Genomic DNA, 22,131 nt, shown 5'->3' with positions numbered 1-22,131 from the left:
AAATTAAAAAAAAAAGAAATCTGACAATACATAGTTTAAAAAATTTGAATAATCATGCTTTCTGACTTACTAATTTCATATTCCCAGAGGGTTTTCAGAGGGAATTGCAAAACACTAATATTTTAAAAAATTTTTGTGGCAGTATATTTTATTATTGTAAAGAACCAGCAGGAACATTACTAAATGGATTATGGCTAAATTTGGGAAATAGCTAAGTTGTGGTACATTAAAATAATGAAATTAATGGAATATACTATAATGCAATTAAGATAGCTAAATATAAAAAATGTAAAGTATATGGAAAAAGCTTTAATGAAATGATTGTAAGCAAACAAAAGTGTAATGGGTAACAGCAACAGGAGAGTATAGACTAAATAAGACCATATTAAAAGACAAAGTGATAGGGAATGAAAAAAGAAATATGAAGGAGACTCAGAAGGTAATAAACAGTTTTGGAAATGAATCTTTTCAAATGAAAATAGTGGCAAGGAAAGTTTAATCTATTGTATTGATATTTAATATTAAGCTTATAACAAATCATTGAAAAGAGCTCCTGAAGGGCTTTTTTCACTTGTATTCTTCCTTATTTTCCACATTAGTGGGTAATAGTTTAAACTTTTGGACTTCAGTTTCTTCAAGTATAAAACAAAAGTGTTAAACTAATACACAGGGACCTTTTAATTTCATTCCATATTTCTTTGCCAGCCTGAGCCCTATTGGAGCTGAAATGAATGAGATGATATTGCTACATCCATAGCTTTTATACATTAATACATTAGTTGTCTCCTTGATGAAAGGTTTTCCTTAAATGATGAGGAGCACAATATATCCTTGGGATCATATATTATCCATAGCCATTTATTTTTTTGTAACTCTTGCCCTTGATCTTTCAGAAATTTACCATAGGAAATCCATCCAACTTGTCAGGGAATTTCCTTATATATTTTTGACATTGCTTGGCAATATTGTATATCAATAAGGAATGTGGGCCACCCAGCAATGAGTTCTCCCTTTCATTATGTAACCATCCCATCCTTTTTTTTTTTTTTTTTTTTTTCTGATCATACATTTACTTGATAATGTTTTTTACATTGCTGCTTCTGCAGAATTCTTTATTTATAGGTTGATGTAGCCTACTCATGCATAATAGGTAACTTTTCATTGCTCTTTGGATAATTCTAAAGTTAATTATTCAGAGATTGTAGTCTTTTGAGACTCATAGCCTTACCAAAGAAAAGTAGTATTAAAAATATGAGTCGTTGTTTTAGGGAAATTCTTGTTGCCTCTAAAATAATGACATTAAAAAAATGTAATAGAAGCCCTATTCTTCTTGTTATATAATTTTAGACCAAGGTCATTATTCATTTGCAGTGATAGATAAATATATTTATGGAAAATTTCCTTAGATTGTTGATTCACTTGCAAATTATAAGTTAGACAATTGCCCTTCTTCATCCATTTTTTTTTTCCTGTGTAAAAAGTTAGTTAATTAAGCAAATATGACTTTCATCTGCAATGTTCCACTGGTTTATGTTGTATATATAGAATGTTTCCTTGGAAATTGAATTAGGACCATCTTCATTATAATATTCACATAGTGATTTCCTACTAGTTTCCAATTATCTGCCTCTATTTCTTCTTCCTTGAAGAACAAAGGGAACATACATTTTAATGTATCTACGAGTTCATCAATCTGCTCCCAAGTTACAATTAAACCCTATCTCTTTATCAATCTGAGTGTGCTTCCTGTAGATCTCCTTTGGGGTGGGGTTGGGGATAGGGGAGAATCTTTTTCTAATATCTGCCCTATTTCAGCTAGAAAATGAGAGTTCCTGGTTTAGCTCTTAACAAAGTAAGTTTCCTGTTTGTCTATTAAAATACTCTCCCTATTTCCTGGTCACCTGGGACTTCTTCAGTGAAATTAGGGTCCCTGGTTCATATATTGGGCACCAAAATGTAAAATCTGGGCTAGTTCCCTGTAGGCCTCAGAATCAACCAGAATCAAGATAAGCAAAAGTCCTTTGTCTTTAGCGGGAGAAATGAAGGAGATAGACAAAACTGCCAGGAGTTTTGCCAAGGATCACTCCTTGATTCTAGAGTCCAGAATCTCCACACTTTTCTCCTCCTTGTCCTGAGGCCAAGTGAAATTCTCTCACCTCTCTCACTCCACCCTCTAATCCTTACCTACAATTCTCTTAACCCCAAGCATTGAGCCAGTATCAACTGTAAGAAGAGAAATTCCAAACATGCTAATAGAGTTATTGTCCAATAGGTAACTAGCCTTAAGTGCTCTGTTGTCTGATTCAAGTGCACCTATTCAGAGTTTTAGCCCTTTACAGAAGAGGGAATAAACAAGTGAAAAAATACCATGGAGGGAAATACAGAGTTAGTTATCATAATTATAAATGTGAATGAGATGAACTCCCACCCATAGAACAGAAATGGATAGCAGAATGAATTAAAAACCAAAATTTTACAATATATGTGTTCTGTACACAAAAAAACATTTGCAGCAGAGGGATACATACTGGGTAAAGGTAAGGGACTGGAGCAGAATCTATTATGGTTTAGCTGAAGCCAAGAAAGCAGTATACAATCATTTCAGACAAAATAAAAGCAAAAATGGATCTAATTAAAAGAGATAAAAAGACAACTCTATCTTGTTTATAGGAATAGTAGACAATGAAGTCATATCATTATTAAATATATATGTACCAAATGCCATAACATCTACATTTTTGAAGAAGTAGAATGAGGTACGGGAGGAAATAAATAATTAAAAACCTATTACTGTAAGACCTCAACTTTCCCCTCTGAGTAATAGTTAAATCTAATCAAAAAATAATCAGGAAAAAAATTTAGGAGGTGAATAAAATTCTGAAAAAGTTAAATATAGATCCCTGCAACGAAATGAATAGCAATAGAAAGAAATATACCTTTTTCTCAGCAGTACATGGCACCTACACAAAAACTGGCAATGTACAAGGACATAAAAACCTCATAACTAAATGCAGAAAAGCAGAAATAATAAACACATCTTTTTAACATCATGACACTATATGTATTATATATATTATATATATACATACATTCAAAAGCGAGATGGAAAGTTAATTGATCATTGTGTAGTCTTGTTGCTATGTATAATGATCTTCTGGTTTTGCTTGTTTCATTTAGCATCAGTTTATGTAAGTCTTTCCAGACCTCTCTGAAGTCATCCTATTGGTCACTTCTTACAGAACAATAATATCCCATAACATTGATATACCATAATTTATTCAGATATTCTCCAATTGATGGGCATCCATTCAGTTTCCTGTTTCTAGCCACTATAAAAAGAGCTGCCACAAACATTTTTACACATGTGGGAGCCTTTCCCTTCTTTACAATCTCTTTGGAATATAATACCAATAGAAACACTGCTGGATCAAAGGGTATACACAGTTTGTTAACTTTTTGAGCATAGTTCTAAATTGCTTTCCAGAAAGGTTGGATTTGTTCACAGTTCCACCAACAATGTATCAGTGTCCCAGTTTTCCACATCCTTCCAACATTCTTCATTACCTTTTCCTGTCATCTTAGCCAATCTGAGAGGTGTGTAGTGGTATCTCAGAGTTATCTTGAGACTTCCGGTTAAGATGGCAGAGAGGAGGCACATAGCTGTGTAAGCTCCACGCTTTCTCTCACTATCCATTTCATTACAAGCCTCTGAATTAATGCTTGACTGAAAAAAAAAAAAAACACAAATAGTTACCAAGAGAAGCCATCCTTGAGATTCGCCAAGAAAGGTCTGTCTTTACTGGAGGGCTGGGATGGTTTTAGATCGGGCGCAGGTGGCAGGCAGCGGCAGCGAGAGCACGGGAGCAGACTGGAGAGGGGGTAGGGAGTGATCGCAGCAGTCTCTGCAGGGAGAGCTTCGCTACAGGATTAGATACTTTGCTCTGGCAGCAAGTCAGCAGCCCAGCAGAGAAGCTAAAAACACCGGGGGTGAAGAATACAACCCCAAACAGCTGGAGTCTCTCAGGACCTGGCTGCCTCCTCCCCCCCCCCCCCCTCCCCTTCCCACAGTGACTCAGCATGCTCTGGGATCTCAGAGCCCAGGCGCAGCACAGTCGGGCTAGTGCCTCACTGCCCATAGTCTGGGGAGGAAGCTCGGTAACAAACCCAGCCCCTCCCCCAAAGAAAGACTCCAGTTTTTTCTGTTTCTCTTTGCTAGTTTGTCTTTGATTATTAGACAGAATGAGCAAGAAACTGAAGAGGACTTTAACCCTTGACAGCTTCTATACAGATAGAGAGCAGACTCTAAATCCTGAGGAGACTAAAAACAGACAGTCCCCAGGTGAATCCCCAAAGGAGGAGATCATCTGTTCCTCAGCACAGATGAACCTCATAGAAGTAATTAAAAAGGCTCTCACAAGGGAGCTAGAAGAAAAATGGGAAAAGGAGAGGGAGGCTTGGCAAACGAGCCTGGAGAAGTCAGTTAAAGAGAGAGTGGATAAAGAAGTAAAATCCTTGAAAAATAGGATTGGTGAACTGGAAAACAAAATTGGCGAAATGGAAAAAAATTCCACAGAACAAAAGAACTCAATGGGACAATTAGAAAAAGATTTTTAAAAAGTGAGTGAAGAAAATACTTCACTGAAAATCAGAATTGAACAATTGGAATTGAATCACTCGAGGAGACAAGAAGAATCAGTCAAGCAAATCCAAAAAAATCAAACAATGGAAAAGAATGTGAAATACCTTCTGGGGAAGAAAACAGACCTGGAAAACAGATCCAGGAGAGATAATCTGAGAATCATTGGACTCCCAGAAAAGAATGATGAAAAAAAGAGCCTGGACACTATTTTGCAGGAAATTATCAAAGAGAACTGTCCAGACATCATAGGAACAGAGGAAAAAATAAACATTGAAAGGATTCATCGATCACCCACTGAAAAGGATCTTAAAATCAAAACACCAAGGAATATAGTGGCCAAATGCCAGAACCCTCAGACGAAGGAAAAAATATTGCAAGCGGCTAGAAAAACCCAATTCAAGTATCAAGGAGCCACAATAAGGATCACCCAGGATCTGGCAGCATCCACATTAAAAGATCGAAGGGCCTGGAATGTGATATTCCGAAAGGCTAAGGAACTTGGTATGCAACCAAAAATAACTTACCCAGCGAGAATGAGCATCTTTTTCCAGGGAAGAAGATGGACATTCAACGAAGTAAGCGAATTTCATCTATTTCTGATGAAAAAGCCAGAACTTAACAAAAAGTTTGATCTACAAATATAGAACTCAAGAGAAATCTAAAAAGGTAAAGATTAATCTTGGGAACTATATTTCGACTACATAGATGTATAAAGAATACATGTATACCTTGTTCTAGAAATTGATGTGGAAAGGACATTGTACCAGAAAAAGGGTAAAGTGGGGGTAGTACATTTCATGAAGAGGCATAGGAAACCTATTATATCTGAGAGAAAGAATGGAGGGGGATGAATATAGTGGGTATCTTACTGCCTTCAGAATTGGCTTTAAGTGAAAAATCTTAAGACATATTCAATCTATGGTGAAACTTCTCCCACCTCATTGAAAAGTGAGAAGGGAAAAGTGAAAAGGGAAGGAATAAACTAAGTGGAAGGGAATACGGTAACTGGGAGGGAAAGGGGTAAGATAGGGGGAGGAACTCTAAGGAGGCGGGGAGGGATACTATAAAAGGAGGGCTGTGAGAAGCAAGTGGTGCTCACAAGCTTAATACTGGGAAAGGGGGGAAGGGGGTAAGAAGGGAGAAAAGCATAAACCGGGGTTAACAAGATGGCAAGTAATACAGAATTGGTCATTCTAGCCATAAATGTGAACGGGGTAAAATCCCCCATAAAAAGGAGGCGGTTAGCAGAATGAATTAAAAGCCAGAATCCTACAATATGTTGTTTACAGGAAATACACCTGAAGCGGGGAGATACATGCAGGTTAAAGGTAAAAGGTTGGAGCAAAATCTACTATGCTTCAGGTGAAGTCAAAAAAGCAGGGGTAGCCATCCTGATCTCAGATCAAGCTAAAGCAAAAATTGATCTAATTAAAAGAGATAAGGAAGGGCACTATATCTTGCTAAAGGGCAGCATGGATAATGAAGCACTATCTATATTAAACATATATGCACCAAGTGGTGTAGCATCTAAATTCTTAAAAGAGAAATTAAGAGAGCTGCAAGAAGAAATAGACAGTAAAACTATAATAGTGGGAGATCTTAACCTTGCACTCTCAGAATTAGATAAATCAAACCACAAAATAAATAAGAAAGAAGTCAAAGAGGTAAATAAAATACTAGAAAAGTTAGATATGATAGATCTCTGGAGAAAATGTAATGGAGACAAAAAGGAATACACTTTCTTTTCAGCAGTTCATGGAACCTATACAAAAATTGACCATATATTAGGACATAAAAACCTCAAACTCAAATGCAGTAAGGCAGAAATGGTAAATGCATCCTTTTCAGACCACGATGCAATGAAAATTACATTCAACAAAAAACCAGGGGGAAGTAGACCAAAAAATAATTGGAAACTAAATAATCTCATACTAAAGAATGATTGAGTGAAACAGCAAATCATAGACATAATTAATAACTTCACCCAAGAAAACGATAATAATGAGACATCATACCAAAATGTATGGGATGCAGCCAAAGCGGTAATAAGGGGAAATTTCATATCTCTAGAGGCCTATTTGTATAAAATAGAGAAAGAGAAGGTCCATGAATTGGGTTTGCAACTAAAAATGCTAGAAAAGGAACAAATTAAAAACCCCCCAGTCAAACACTAAACTTGAAATTCTAAAAATAAAAGGAGAGATCAATAAAATTGAAAGTAAAAAAACTATTGAATTAATTAATAAAACTAAGAGTTGGTTCTATGAAAAAATTAACAAAATAGACAAACCCTTAGTAAATCTGATTAAAAAAAGGAAAGAGGAAAATCAAATTGTTAGTCTTAAAAATGAAAAGGGAGAACTCACCACTAACGAAGAGGAAATTAGAGCAATAATTAGGAGTTACTTTGACCATCTTTATGCCAATAAATTCGACAACTTAAATGAAATAGAAAAATACCTCCAAAAATATAGCTTGCCCAAATTAACAGAGGAAGAAGTAAATATCCTAAACAGTCCCATCTCAGAAAAAGAAATAGAACAAACTATCAATCAACTCCCTAAGAAAAAATCCCCAGGACCAGATGGATTTACATGTGAATTCTACCAGACATTTAAAGAACAATTAACTCCAAAGCTAAATAAACTATTTGAAAAAATAGGGATTGTAGGAGTCCTACCAAACTCCTTTTATGACACAGACATGGTACTGATACCTAAACCAGGTAGGCTGAAAACAGAGAAAGAAAATTATAGACCAATCTCCCTAATGAATATTGATGCTAAAATCTTAAATAAAATATTAGCAAAAAGATTACAGAAAATCGTCACCAGGATAATACACTATGACCAAGTAGGATTTATACCAGGAATGCAGGGCTGGTTCAATATTAGGAAAACTATTAGCATAATTGACTATATCAATAACCAACCAAACAAAAACCATATGATCATCTCAATAGATGCAGAAAAAGCATTTGATAAAATCCAACATCCATTCCTAATAAAAACACTTGAGAGCATAAGAATAAATGGACTTTTCCTTAAAATAGTCAGGAGCATATATTTAAAACCATCAGTAAGCATCATATGCAATGGGGAAAAACTGGAACCTTTCCCAGTAAGATCTGGAGTGAAGCAAGGTTGCCCACTATCACCATTATTATTTAATATCGTATTAGAAACACTAGCCTCGGCAATAAGAGTTGAGAAAGATATTAAAGGAATTAGAGTAGGCAATGAGGAAACCAAACTATCACTCTTTGCAGATGATATGATGGTATACCTAGAGAACCCCAGAGATTCTACTAAAAAGCTATTAGAAATAATTCATAATTTTAGCAATGTAGCTGGCTACAAAATAAATCCCCATAAATCCTCAGCGTTTTTATACATCACCAACAAAACCCAACAGCAAGAGATACAAAGAGAAATTCCATTCAGAATAACTGTTGATACCATAAAATATTTGGGAATCTATCTACCAAAGGAAAGTCAGGAATTATATGAGCAAAATTATAAAAAAGTCTCCACACAAATAAAGTCAGACTTAAATAATTGGAAAAATATTAAGTGCTCTTGGATCGGCTGAGCGAACATAATAAAGATGACAATACTCCCTAAACTAATCTATTTATTTAGTGCTATACCAATCAGACTTCCAAGAAAATATTTTAATGATCTAGAAAAAATAACAACAAAATTCATATGGAACAATAAAAAGTCGAGAATCTCAAGGGAATTAATGTTAAAAAAAATCAAATGAAGGTGGCCTAGCTGTATCTGATCTAAAATTATATTATAAAGCCGCAGTCACCAAATCCATTTGGTATTGGCTAAGAAATAGATTAGTGGATCAGTGGAAAAGGTTAGGTTCACAAGACAGAATAGTCAACTATAGCAATCTAGTGTTTGACAAACCCAAAGCCCCTAACTTCTGGGAAAAGAATTCATTATTTGATAAAAACTGCTGGGATAATTGGAAATTAGTATGGCAGAAATTAGGTATGGACCCACACTTAACACCATATACCAAGATAAGATCAAAATGGGTCCATGACCTAGGCATAAAGAACGAGATTATAAATAAATTAGAGGAACATAGAATAGATTATCTCTCAGACTTGTGGAGGAGAAAGAAATTTGTGACCAAAGATGAACTAGAGACCATTACTGATCACAAAATAGAAAATTTTGATTACATCAAATTAAAAAGCCTTTGTACAAACAAAACTAATGCAAACAAGATTAGAAGGGAAGCAACAAACTGGGAAAACATTTTCACAGTTAAAGGTTCTGATAAAGGCCTCATTTCCAAAATATATAGAGAACTGACTCAAATTTATAAGAAATCAAGACATTCTCCAATTGATAAATGGTCAAAGGATATGAACAGACAATTTTCAGAGGATGAAATTGAAACTATTACCACTCATATGAAAGAGTGTTCCAAATCATTATTGATCAGAGAAATGCAAATTAAGACAACTCTGAGATACCACTACACACCTGTCAGATTGACTAAGATGACAGAAAAAAATAATGTTGAATGTTGGAGGGGATGCGGGAAAACTGGGACACTAATGCATTGTTGGTGGAGTTGTGAACGAATCCAACCATTCTGGAGAGCAATCTGGAATTATGCCCAAAAAATTATCAAATTGTGCATACCTTTTGATCCAGCAGTGTTTCTATTGGGCTTATACCCCAAAGAAATACTAAAGAAGGGAAAGGGACCTGTATGTGCCAAAATGTTTGTAGCAGCCCTATTTGTAGTGGCTAGAAACTGGAAAATGAATGGATGCCCATCAATTGGAGAATGGTTGGGTAAATTGTGGTATATGAATGTTATGGAATATTATTGTTCTGTAAGAAATGACCAGCAGGATGAATACAGAAAGGACTGGCGAGACTTACATAAACTGATGCTAAGTGAAATGAGCAGAACCAGCAGATCGTTATACACTTCAACAACGATATTGCATGATGACATATTTTGATGGAAGTGGATTTCTTTGACAAAGAGACCTAACTGAGTTTCAATTGATAAATGACGGACAAAAGCAGCTACACCCAAAGAAAGAACACTGGGAAACGAATGTGAACTATCTGCATTTTTGTTTTTCTTCCTGGGTTATTTATACCTTCTGAATCCAATTCTCCCTGTGCAACAAGAAAACTGTTCGGTTCTGCAAACATATATTGTATCTAGGATATACTGCAACATATCCAACATATAAAGGACTGCTTGCCATCTAGGGGAGGGGGTAGAGGAAGGGAGGGGAAAAAAATCGGAACAGAAACGAGTGCAAGGGATAATGTTGTAAAAAAAAAAAAATTACCCTGGCATGGATTCTGTCAATATAAAGTAATTATTAAATAAAAATTTAAAAAAAAGAGTTATCTTAATTCGCATTTGTCTGATCAATAGTGATTTGGAGCACCTTTTCATATGACAAGAAATAGTTTCAATTTCTTCATCTAAAAATTGTTCATATTCTTTGACCATTTATCAATCTAGTCTGCTATCCACTTCTACTTTATGGGAGAGTTCATCCAATTCACATGTATGGTTAAAATTATTAATTCTGTATTTCCTCCCATCTTATTATCCCCAGGATAATTATTTTTCCTTTTTGCCTTTCCCTACTCCCCAGTATTTAACTTGGTAGCACTACTTGCCTCAAGCATTCCTCTCCCTTTAGAGACTCACCCCTTTTCTTATATCTTTCCCCTACTATTTCTGTTCTCCTTTCTCTTTAGCCTACCCATTCCCTTTTCTCCTTTCCATTCCCACTTTTCTATAAGGTGAGAGAAGTTTCTCTGTACACCAAATATGTCTAATATTCTTTCTTTGAGCCATATCTGATGAGAGTAAGATTCACACAATATTCACCCCCTCCTCTTTTTTCCTCAATTATAATAGGTTTTCTTTGCCTCTTTCTGAGATGAAATATTCCTCATTTTACTTCCATTTTCCTCTTCTTTCTGGTACATTCTCCTTTTCATCTCTAGTTTCTTTTTTATATTAATAACAGTAAAATCAGGTTATACATTCACTCTCTCTATATAACCATAGCAGAAACACAATTCTCAAGAGTTCTTTTTACCTTTTTATGCTTCTCTTGAGTCCTATATTTGGAGGTCAGATTTTTTGTTTAGCTCTGTTCTTTTCATCAGAAATAAATTGAATTCTCCTTTTTCATTGCATGTCCATCTTCTTCCCTAGAAGAAAATGCTCAGTTCAACAGGGTATTTTATTCTTGGCTGCATTCCAAGTTCCTTTTCCTTTTGGAATATCAGATTCTTGGCCCTTCAATCCTTTAAGATGGAAGCAGCTAGAGCCTGGGTTATCCATATTGTGGCTCCTTTGTATTTGAATTTTTTTTTTCTGGCTGCTTCTAATACTTTTCCTTAATGTGATAGTTCTGAAATTTAGCCACAATATTCCTTGGAGTTTTAATTTTGGGGTATTTCAGGAGGTGTTAATTGAATTCTTTCAATGGTTATTTTACCTGCTGATTCTATGACATTAGAATCCTTCTTTTATGATTTCCTGAAAAATAGTGTTTAGAATCTTTTTTTCATCGTAGTTTTCAGAGAATCCAATAATACTTAGATTGTCTCTTCTAGATCTATTTTCCAGGAGGGTTGTTTTCCCAAGTAGGTATTTTATAATTTTTTCCTATTTTTTCTTTTTTTTTTGTTTTTTTTTTTTTTTGTTTTACCTGATTGATTCTTGATGTCCCATCAAGTCATTCATTTCCATTTGTTCAATTTTGATTTTTAGTGAATCATTTTCTTCATTTACTTTTTTTTACTTGTTTTTGTATTTGTCTAATTGAGTTTTCAAATGAGTTGTTTGTTCTATGGAATTTTTTTTCCATCTCACAAATTCTGTTTTTTAAGGAGTTATTTACCTTTTCCATTTCACAAATTCTGTTTTTCAGGGAGTTGTTTTCTTTTTCCATTTTGTAAAGTCTATCTTTTAATGATAGCCTTTTCCAAACCCTTTTGCAAAGTTTTCCTTTCCTTCCCCCATTTTTCTTCTAGCTCTCTTTTGAGATCCTTTTTAATATCTTCTAGGAGTGCCTTGTTTGATGGGAACCAATTTATATTACTCTTTGGGGCTTCATCTGGAAATAAGCTTAGTCTCCTCAAAGTTTGAAACTGTTCTTCTCTTTCACCCTAGAAACTATCTATACTTAGAGTTCTCTTTGCCTTTTTACTCATTTTTTTAAAAAGTTGTTATCTGCTTTTAGGGCAAAGGAGGTTTTCCAAGCTTCCTCTACAAGCTCCAGTGAAGTGGGAGTATAGTGGCAGCAACTGCACTGGGATCGTGCTGAGTGACTCCTGGTACTGGGTGGGCATGGCCAGGTCCCATGAGAATCCAGTGCTATGGGGTCCACTATTTATTTTTTGTGTTTGTATTGAATGTTTTATAACTTCTCTGCTGATCTACTGGCTTGCAACGAGGCCTAAGTAGCCAACACTGTAGTTGACTCCTCCCCATAGATTCTCCACTACTTGGAGTCTACATCACCCTGTGGAGACCACACCCTGCCCTGCGTCTGAACAGCATGGGCTGGTGTCATGCGCCTGGCCACCTTCTCTCTGATTATCCAAAACAGACTTTTTCTGGTGATCTTTGAAATTATCTTTTGCTGGTAATTTGCTTAACTCCCAATATCCATGAATTCTGCCAATCTAGAACTAATTCAGAGTCTGAATTTGCTAATTAGTTGAGGGTCATTGGAGAAAGTCAAAAAATACCATGTGTCTTCTCTGTCATCTTGACTCTGCCTCTCTAACTTCTCAAATATAGAGAGAACTCAGTCAAATTTACAAAAATATAAGTCTTTTCTCAATTGATAAAAGGTAAAAAACTATGATTAGGCAGCTTTCATACAAAAAAAAATATCTATAGTAATTGGAAAAAAAAATATTTGACATCAAAACAACTCTGAGATACCTACCACCTCACACTTATCAGAGTGGCTTATATGACAAAAAAAAAAAAGTGAGATATTAGAGGGGATGTGGAAAAATTGGGACACAAAGCATGGTTGATAGAGTTATAAAGTACTCCAACTTGAAACTGTGCCCAAAGGGTTATGAAACTATGCATACTTTTTTATCCAATAATATCACTGGTGAGTCTACATCACAAAAGATACCAGAATAGTAAAAATAATCATTTTTTATGAAATCATTCATAGTTCTTTCTGTGCTAGGTAAGAATCGAAAATCAAAGTGATGCTCATCAATTGGGGAATGGATAAACAAGCTGTGTCTATGATAGTAATGGAATATTATTATGCTATAAGAAATGACAAGATGATTTTAGAAAAACTTAGAAAGACTTAGATAAACGGATGTATAGTGAGATCAAGAGCAGCTGGTGAATGTTTCCCATGAAGATCTGTGGATAACTTAATTATTCTTAAGCAACACAATGATCTAAGACAATTCTAAAGGATTAATAGTGAAGCTTACCATTTGCCTCCAGAGAAAGAGCTGATATTGGGTGAATATGTACTTAAGTATGCTATTTTTACTTACTTTCATTTTTTCTTTTATATAGGTCTTTTTGTAAAAATTAGTAATATGGAAATATTTTTTTTAAATTAAAGCTTTTAATTTTCAAAATATATACATGGAAAATTTTCAATATTCACCCTTACAAAACCTCGTGTTCTAATTTTTCCCTCTTTCCCTGAGAAATCAGGGATTTCTCCAGGGATCATCAGGGATGATCCAATATATGTTAAATATGTGCAATTATTTAAACATATTTCCATAAATATCATGTTGCACAAGAAAAATCAGATCAAAAAGAAAAAAAAGAGAAAGAAAACAAAATGCAAGCAAATAACAACAAAAAGAGTGAAAATACTATATTGTGGTCCACCTTCAGTTCCTACTGTCCTCTCTCTGGGTGCATAAGGCTTTCTTCATCAAATCATTGAAACTGACCTGAAACATCTCATTGTTGAAAAGAGCCATGTCCATCAGAATAAATTATTGTATAATTTTGCTATTGTCATATATAATAATTTTGTGGTTCTGCTCATTTCACTTAGCATCAGTTCTTATAAGTTTTTCTGGGCCTCTCTGAAATCATCCTGCTGATTGTCTCTTACAGAATAATAATATTCCATAACATTCATATACTATAACTTATTCAGCCTTTCTCCAATGGATGAGCATTCACTCAGTTTCCAGTTTCTTGCTACTACAAAAAGGGCTGCCGTATGGAAATGTTTTTAACATAATTGCTCATGCATAACCTTTATATGATTGCTTACTATCTCAGGGATGGTAGGGAAGGATAAAAATGTTTTTAAAAAAATAGAAGAATTCTGGGAAGATGGTGGAGTAGATTGATAAATTTCAAACTCTCCAGATTTCTTCCACAAATGGAACAAATTTGTGCCTCTGAGTGAACATAGCCTAGTGAAAAATCAAGAAGATTTGAGGCAGAACAGGGGTCTTCTGGGTACAACTCAACTAGAATGAAGAAAGACTTGGGCCTGGAATTAACCCATGTGTAGTGCAAACACTTCTGGGATAGCTCAGAAGACCCACCAAGTGGGGACCCCTTGGGCTAGCTGGTAGCTGGAGCTTCAGCAGAAAAAACAGAGACTGTTACCTCCAAGACTGTTTGTGGAGACTGTCTGAGTCCAGGAAGACTGAGTAAACATTAGCTGATTGGGAATGCCAATCCTAGCTGTGCTATATAGCTGTATATGTGGGGGAGAAAGAAGCAGCATTTGGTGAGTACAGAAACATTGGCTCAGGGGCACTGCTGGCTGTGAGCACTTGCAGGAAGCTCTTGGTTTAGGGTTCCTGGTGAGAGTGGAGAGCTAAAGGGAAGCTTGGGGCACCTTCCCCCACCCCACAATAAAAAGTGCTTACATGAATCGCTCAAATTAAAAAAAAAATGAACCAGCAAAAAAGAAAGAACCCCACCATAGAAACATTAGGAACAGGGAAGATCAGGGTTCATCTTCAGAGGGGACCCTGATTAAAAAAATAAACAAATCTTCTACCCCAAAAAATAATGGGAAATGGCTCCCTGCATCAGAGAGAATTTATAGAACTCAAAAAATTTAAAAATCAAGTGAGAAACATTGAGGGAAAACTTAAAAAAAAAAAAGGAAAAGAAAAGAAAAATAAGATTATTAAAAAAAGTTAATCAACTAGAAAAATAGAGTCTCAAAAATGAAAATAATTATTTGAAAATTAGAATCAGGCAAGGGCAAGCCAGTGAAGCTATAAGAGGCCAAGAAATAATAAAACAGATTATAAGGAATGAGAAAATAGAATAGAATATGAAACATTTTATAAGAAAAATGACAGATCTGAAAATAGATCAAGAAGAGAAAATATAAGAATAATTGGACTGCCTGAAAGTTGTGATCAAAAGAGAATCTTGACAAAATAATGCAGGAAATTATCCAAGATAATTGTCCTTCAGGGATAGAATATGAGAGGAAAGTAGAAATAGAAAAAATCCACCAATCACCATCTCAAAAAGATTTTTTTGTGTAAAATATCCAGGAATATTATTGCAAAATTTCAAAACCTCCAGATCAAAGAGAAAATTTTGCCAAAAATGAGAAAGAATATTCACCCATTAGAGCTACAACTAGAATTGTATAAGACTTATCAGCAGCTACAATAAAAGACTGTAGATACTGGAATCATATCTATCAACAATCAAAACACCTAGACCTGTGCCAAAAAAGTCATAGCCAGCAAAATTGCCCATAATATTGAATGAGAAAAAATGAAAACTTAATGAACTTGCAGATTTTCAAGTCTTTCTGGCAACCAAATCTGAATTTAATAGAAAATGTAACACATAAGAGCCAATATTAAAGATCATTTTCAAGGAACTCAACATGAATAAATTGTTTAAATATAAACAAATTGTTTATGTATGAGCACATCTCAATATTCTCTTTTATTTTGCTTTATTTTGTTTTGTATTTCTTTTCTGTTTTTTTCTTTTTTGTCTTATTCTCTTTTTTCAAATAAAATAAATTTAATAAAATAGAAAAAAATAAAGATAACTCTACAGACAAAATAAATAAATAATGAAATGTAAACTTAAGATCAAGGACTGTTATACTTTTGTCTCTTGATGCTTAGTGCCTTTCATAGTTCTTGGTGCATAGTAAACTCTTAATATTTACTGATTGCTGATTTTAAAGGATTGTGAAATATAGAATTAGGAAGGAGAGAGAGAGAGATCAGAACCTCAGGGTTGCAGTTTAACATGGTGTAATTGGCCATAGGACATGGAAAGAAGGGATTCAGGGTTAAGAGATAGTCAGTGATTGATATGGTCAACTATGGGATCAAAGGAAAAAGATGAAATCAGGTAATAGAATAAGAATGAATAGAGGGTTTGAGTCATGATGATGAGATACAATAAATTAGAGTAATGAGACTGAGGGAGATAGCAGGATAAGAGATTGTGACTAGAGAAAGGAATTTTAAAATTCTGGATCATGGAAACAAAATAGTAATGGGTGATAATCATCAATGACATGTTCAACTCCATCAGGTATCTGATATGAAGTAGAGATTTGTGTCTTGGTAGTTGGTTAAATCAATGATCTGGAACAATAGGGTGTTCAAGGAGATATTGGCTTTAAAAAAAATAAAGTCCATGAGTATTAAAACTGGACTTAAGGTGGGACAAAAGCTCCTTGATAGAACAGGGAGAATGACCTGACCATTTGAGATGATAATAGAGACTGGCAATAAGACAGATGAGTGAACCTTAAAAAAGGAAAGATTATTCACTGACTGTAACAAGGAATTGGTCTGAAAATAGATGTGAAAGACATGGAGTATGTCTGTGCTTACTTTCAGACCAGAATATTTGGAGGAAGAGTAGAATACACTTAATAATGTAGAATGTGGCAAGGAGCGAACCAGGTTTCTATTTGCAAAAGAGGATGGAAAGAATGAAGATGTATAGTTGAAGATAGGATTCATTAAAATATAGAGTTAGAACTCTAGTATTTAATATAAATACTAGAATATGAAAAGAATATGAATTGTGAAGGGAATAGAGTTGAGATGGATAAGGAAGAAATGGGTAGAGGTAGGAGTGGAAAATGATTTTTGCTTTAGTCTACCTCTTCCGAATCACAGAGGGATAGAATGAGATTTTTTTTATCAAAGGCTTTGCTAACACATAGGTAAACTCTAGCTATGGTATTCCCCTGGTCTACCAGCTTAGTAACTCTGCCAAAACATAATGTGCTATACAAGAAAATCCCACAATAGAAAGTAACACTCTCTTGGATTATCTGCTCTTTTGGTGTTACACATGTCCCTGGTGGGTACAGATAACCAAAAACTGACTCTAAAAATGAATACACTGTGTGTATCAGTATTGTGACTGATGGGGAGATCTGTCAATATCTCTCGGTATTTGGATGAGCACAAGGGAAATATCAAAGCAGCCTTAGTTTCATTGGTCACTTTCTCCTGAGAAAATATCAGAAGAACTGAATAGAAAATCAAGTTGGTATTTAAAAAGACCAGTGAATAGGAAGATATCTGTGTTATGTCAGCCTTTTAGACTCCCTTGACACTGGCAAGTTCTAATAATTTCTTTGATCATTGATGGAAAAATGTTGTCATTTTCCCAAACTTTTGGAATTGCTGAATGTCTTACAATGGACTGGGGAACCGATGCCTTCTCTTTCCCCATTTGTGGCAATTTCAATAAGCTGACACTGGAATTGTGAGTATCAGACTTGCCTGAACAAAGATACTGCTTCAGAAAAGCAGTCTTTCCTTCATCTATCTTTTTACCTAACAGAGGCTTCCCTAAGTGCTCAGTGATTTACTGTGGCTATTTACTATGTCAGACAAAAACAAGTAAACAAAGGAGAGAACCCACATTTACTAAATATGTCCTAAAATTCCAATTTAGTTATGATTTTACAAGGTACTTTTACTAATCTTATCATTGTTTAGGAAAAGTTTAGGAAGACTACGTTAGCATTTTTGTTGAATTGTTTATTTTTCATACAGGAAACTACATCGTCCCTCTTTGGTATGTCCTGAGAACAAATTACTCTAAAATGGATTGGAGAATGGGGGAGATTGCTTATCTTGCTATATTTAATAGAATAATACAAAGCTGTAAGCATTGACTACTTAATAAGGAAAAGATCTCCTGCCATCATGTGGAATGTTGGAGTATCTTCTCTTGTTTGACATTTTTCTCTATTTGGTGGCAATAAAACTGCATTTCCTCACAGAGAATTGATTATTATTATAAATTAAAGAAAAAAATACCATAGGAGAAAATCAAATGAAAGGAATTTCCAGAGAATTTAAACTGATAAGTTTGGTTTTAATCAGGTGACAAAAAAAATCCCTTCAGCATAGAAAATCATGGTATGAAAAAGATCTTTTTTTAATCGTCTGTTCTTCCAATTGATGATAATTCACTTTAGTATATTTATTAATATTTCCTTTTTATTTTTATGACTCATTGCTTTTTCTTTTGCATCCTATAATCTCCAAAGCATCTCACTAATGGTCAGCTTTACTGGTCTTTTTATTTCTTTTCCCCATTTCTCACTGTAGTATAGTCCTCAATTTTGATTTCTCAATTTCCTGGGCCAAGTTTCTTTGTTTATCTCATCTTTCAGTGACTTTCAGTGGTGACCCACTTGTCTCTAAGTGAAGGCAGGAGGTCAGTTAGTATGAAGAGACCTAACCAGATAAAAATGGAAATACTTCATTTTTCTAGCTACACAAATACATGTTTTTCAAAGTATGTGTGTGTGTATCTCAGCTGTCATTCAAGCTTAATTCATATACTAGAAGGAACCTTACCCAGATGCCACATATTTCCTGTTGAAGTGATTCATCATATTCCACAAGTAATAAGATCACTCGTCATGTGAGAAGAAAGGTGGGAGAACTGTAATAGGGAAAGGAAAGATATTAAATGAAGAAGAGGATGATGCCGAATGATCCCTTATCATCAGCATAAAAAAATGTGATGTCAGCAAATAGGAAGGGGACATTGTTCAAGATTGGTATTGACTTTTCAAACATCATTTCAAATGAAGTTTTCATTTTTCCATGGAGAAATGTACCCAGAGGTGGTAGGACTAACATGACAGATGTAATTTTCCACTCCTTCATCTAATTTTCCACAGACTCATCTCTTCCTTCCTTTAAATCTTCCTTCAAAAATTTCCTCCTTTCCATGAACACAGAATTCTAGGAGGGAAGGAGTTAAACTCATTTTTTGAAGTAAAAGGAAAGTTGTTTCCTGCAAAAGCTCTCTCAGTAGTCAAGGAGAAAAGTTCTGCTAGGTGAGGTTGATTGACATATTCCACTGATAAGGAAGGAAGTGAAGAAAGTAAACCTGGAATAGTTTCCTTCATCCTTCCTGCCAGACCATGGCTATTCCATCATTTCAAAACTCAACAATTCAGTGAGGTCTTTCCCAGATAAATTATACATGCACATCACAAATCTCATTCACCTTCCTATATTATTATATTTGGATATACCAATCTAGAATATTTTAAATTCATGTGCTTAAAAGGAGTTAAATGAACATTTGGCTGTGTGTCAGGTTTTGGTTTATTTTGCTTTGTTATTCCCCTCTAGGTAAGGCTGTACCATAACTATGGCCACAGCTAGGGAGGTGATTGTTATAATCTGACACAGAAAATGAAGAACACAATTGTGTTCATTCAATTTAAGGAGTGTTTATTGCCTGCCTACTATTAAATACTTACTAAACACATTTACTACATCTTGAATATTTGATGAAATTGTTTCTTTTGAATTAGTTTTATTCTCAACAAGATGATAAGAACCTAATAGATGTATATTTATTTGTATCCCAAGACTTATTATGTAGTGTTTGTTTCAAAAATATCCCCTGTTGCATGAATTAAAAGACAATTTCTATACCATTTAAGGTTGATATAATTAGGGTATAGTTATTTTGCCAGATGCTGGTCATGTACAGAAACTGCCTGCCTACTATGGATAATTAGTAGAGTTGTGAGGGAGATTTGCCTGTAATAAATTACCATAGTATTTAATAAAGTGTCATGCCTTGAAGATTCTCATCATGGTAACTGGGGAGAATGGAAGAAAACAGAAAGAAGGAGGAGGAGGAGGAGGAGGAGGAGGAGGAGGAAGAGGAGGAACACAGAGGAATATCACAAGGAAATGGAGCAAGTTCTCATTTGTTGTCACTGTCACATGAAACTCTCATCATCTAATATTGCAATATTAAGAGGTTGTTTGGATTTGTCTTATTGAAAAGCTAGAAATATCTTAGATGTCTCCTCTCTAAGGGAGAAATTGGTTCTTGATAGAGAAGCAGTAGGGAGAGGCCAGAGGTTGCTCTGCTCTATTCAAAGAAGAGGGTACCTGGCGAGAATAAATCTATCTACTCCTTAAATTGATAAAGGCTATAATTTTCAGGTTCAAGCTAAACTCCTGATCTCTATTTCTTAAAAGATGAGTAGATCAACTATTATATCCAAGGCATTTCTTCCTTTCCACTAAATACCAGTTTCACAACGAACACTCCCAGGCAATAACAAAACAAACAACAAAAAATGACATTTATCCAAATTAATAGAAAGACAGAAATAAAAAAAAAGAAGTATTTATGTAAGAATATATGCCAGACAATCAGATTGAAGGAGCAGGTAATTTAGTTCAATCAAGAGGGTCCCAAATCTCAGTTATGGGGAAATTCCTTGAAGTTTCTTATTTCAGCAGGCTATGGATAGGGACATGATAGAAACTATCAGATCCTCTCATTTTGGCTTTTCCTCAATTTTTCCCCTTTATTTAAGCAACCTGAAGTAGGTTATTTGTTCTCAAAGCTGGAAATCAAAAAAACCAAAAACCAAAAAAAAAAAAAAAAAAAAAAAAAAAACCCAAAACCCAAAACTCTGAACACTAGATCATTTCAAAGGGATAAAAGAAACCAGACTTCTCTTCTGTCCCAAACTTGTCAACTCCATCCCTCATGGATATGTTGGACTTTGATCTTCACCAGGGAGGTAAAAAAAAGTGCCTTATTAATGACTTTGGGGTTATTTTTTTCTTTTTTATTTTTTTAATAGCTTTTTATTTACAAATATATGCATAGGTAATTTTTCAGCATTAACTGTTGCAAATCCTTTTGTTCCAACTTTTCCCCTCCTTCCCCCACCCCTTTCCCTATATGGAAGATTGGCCAATACATGTTAAATATGTTAAAGTATAAGTTAAATACAATATATGTATACATGTCCAAATAGTTATTTTGCTGTATAAAAGGAGTGGGACTTTGAAATAGTGTACAATTAGCCTGTGAAGGAAATCAAAAAGGCAGACAGACAAAAATAGAAGAATTTGGAATTCTATGTAGTGGTTCATAGTCATCTCCCAGAGTTGGTTTCCCTGGATATAGCTTGTTCAGTTTATTACTGCTCTATTGGAACTGTTTTGGTTCATCTCATTGTTGAAGAGAGCCGTGTCCATCAGAACTGATGATCATATAGTATTGTTGTTGAAGTAAATGATGATCTTCTGGTCCTGCTCATTTCACTCAACATCAGTTCGTGTAAGTCTCTCCAGGCCTTTATGAAATCATCCTGTTGGTCATTTCTTACAGAACAATAATATTCCATAATATTTATATACCACAATTTATTCAGCCATTCTCCAATTGATGGGCATCCACTCAGTTTTCCAGTTTCTTGCCACTACAAGGAGGGCTGCCACAAATATTCTTGCACATACAGGTCCCTTTCCCTTCTTTAGTATCTCTTTGGGGTATAAGCCCAGTAGTAACACTGCTGGATCAAAGGGTATGCACAATTGGATAGCTTTTTGAGCATAGTTCCAAATTGCTCTCCAGAATGGCTGGATGTATTCACAATTTCACCAACAATGGATCAGTCTCCCTGTTTTCCCACATCCCCTCCAACATTCCACATATCTTTTCCTCCTAGCCAATCTGGCAGGTGTGTAGTGGTATCTCAGAGTTGTCTTAATTTGCATTTCTCTGATTAATAATGACTTGGACCATCTTTTCATATGACTAGAAAGAGTTTCAATTTCTTCATCTGAGAATTGTCTGTTCATATCCTTACCATTTATCAATCGGAGAATGGTTTGATTTTTTATAAATTAGAATTAATTATATATTTTGGAAATGAGGCCTTTATCAGAACCTTAGACTGTAAAAATGTTTTTTGGGGGTTATTTTTAACAGTAAGATGAGGAATTTGTTATCTCATCAATGATGTCGCTCTCTTTGACATTGCTAATGGCCATCCATCAACCCATTCCTCTCCTTTTATACTCCCACCATATCTTCCCATAAATTTGCCACATTAGGTATGCCAAACATACTGAGGACACTTTTTGTATTCTGTTGACATTGCATATATATCAATGGAGCACACTGGAGCTATCATACAA

Source organism: Antechinus flavipes, chromosome 5 (assembly GCF_016432865.1).
Source record: "Antechinus flavipes isolate AdamAnt ecotype Samford, QLD, Australia chromosome 5, AdamAnt_v2, whole genome shotgun sequence".
Classification (NCBI taxonomy): domain Eukaryota; kingdom Metazoa; phylum Chordata; class Mammalia; order Dasyuromorphia; family Dasyuridae; genus Antechinus; species Antechinus flavipes.
This window is presented reverse-complemented; position numbering follows the sequence as displayed.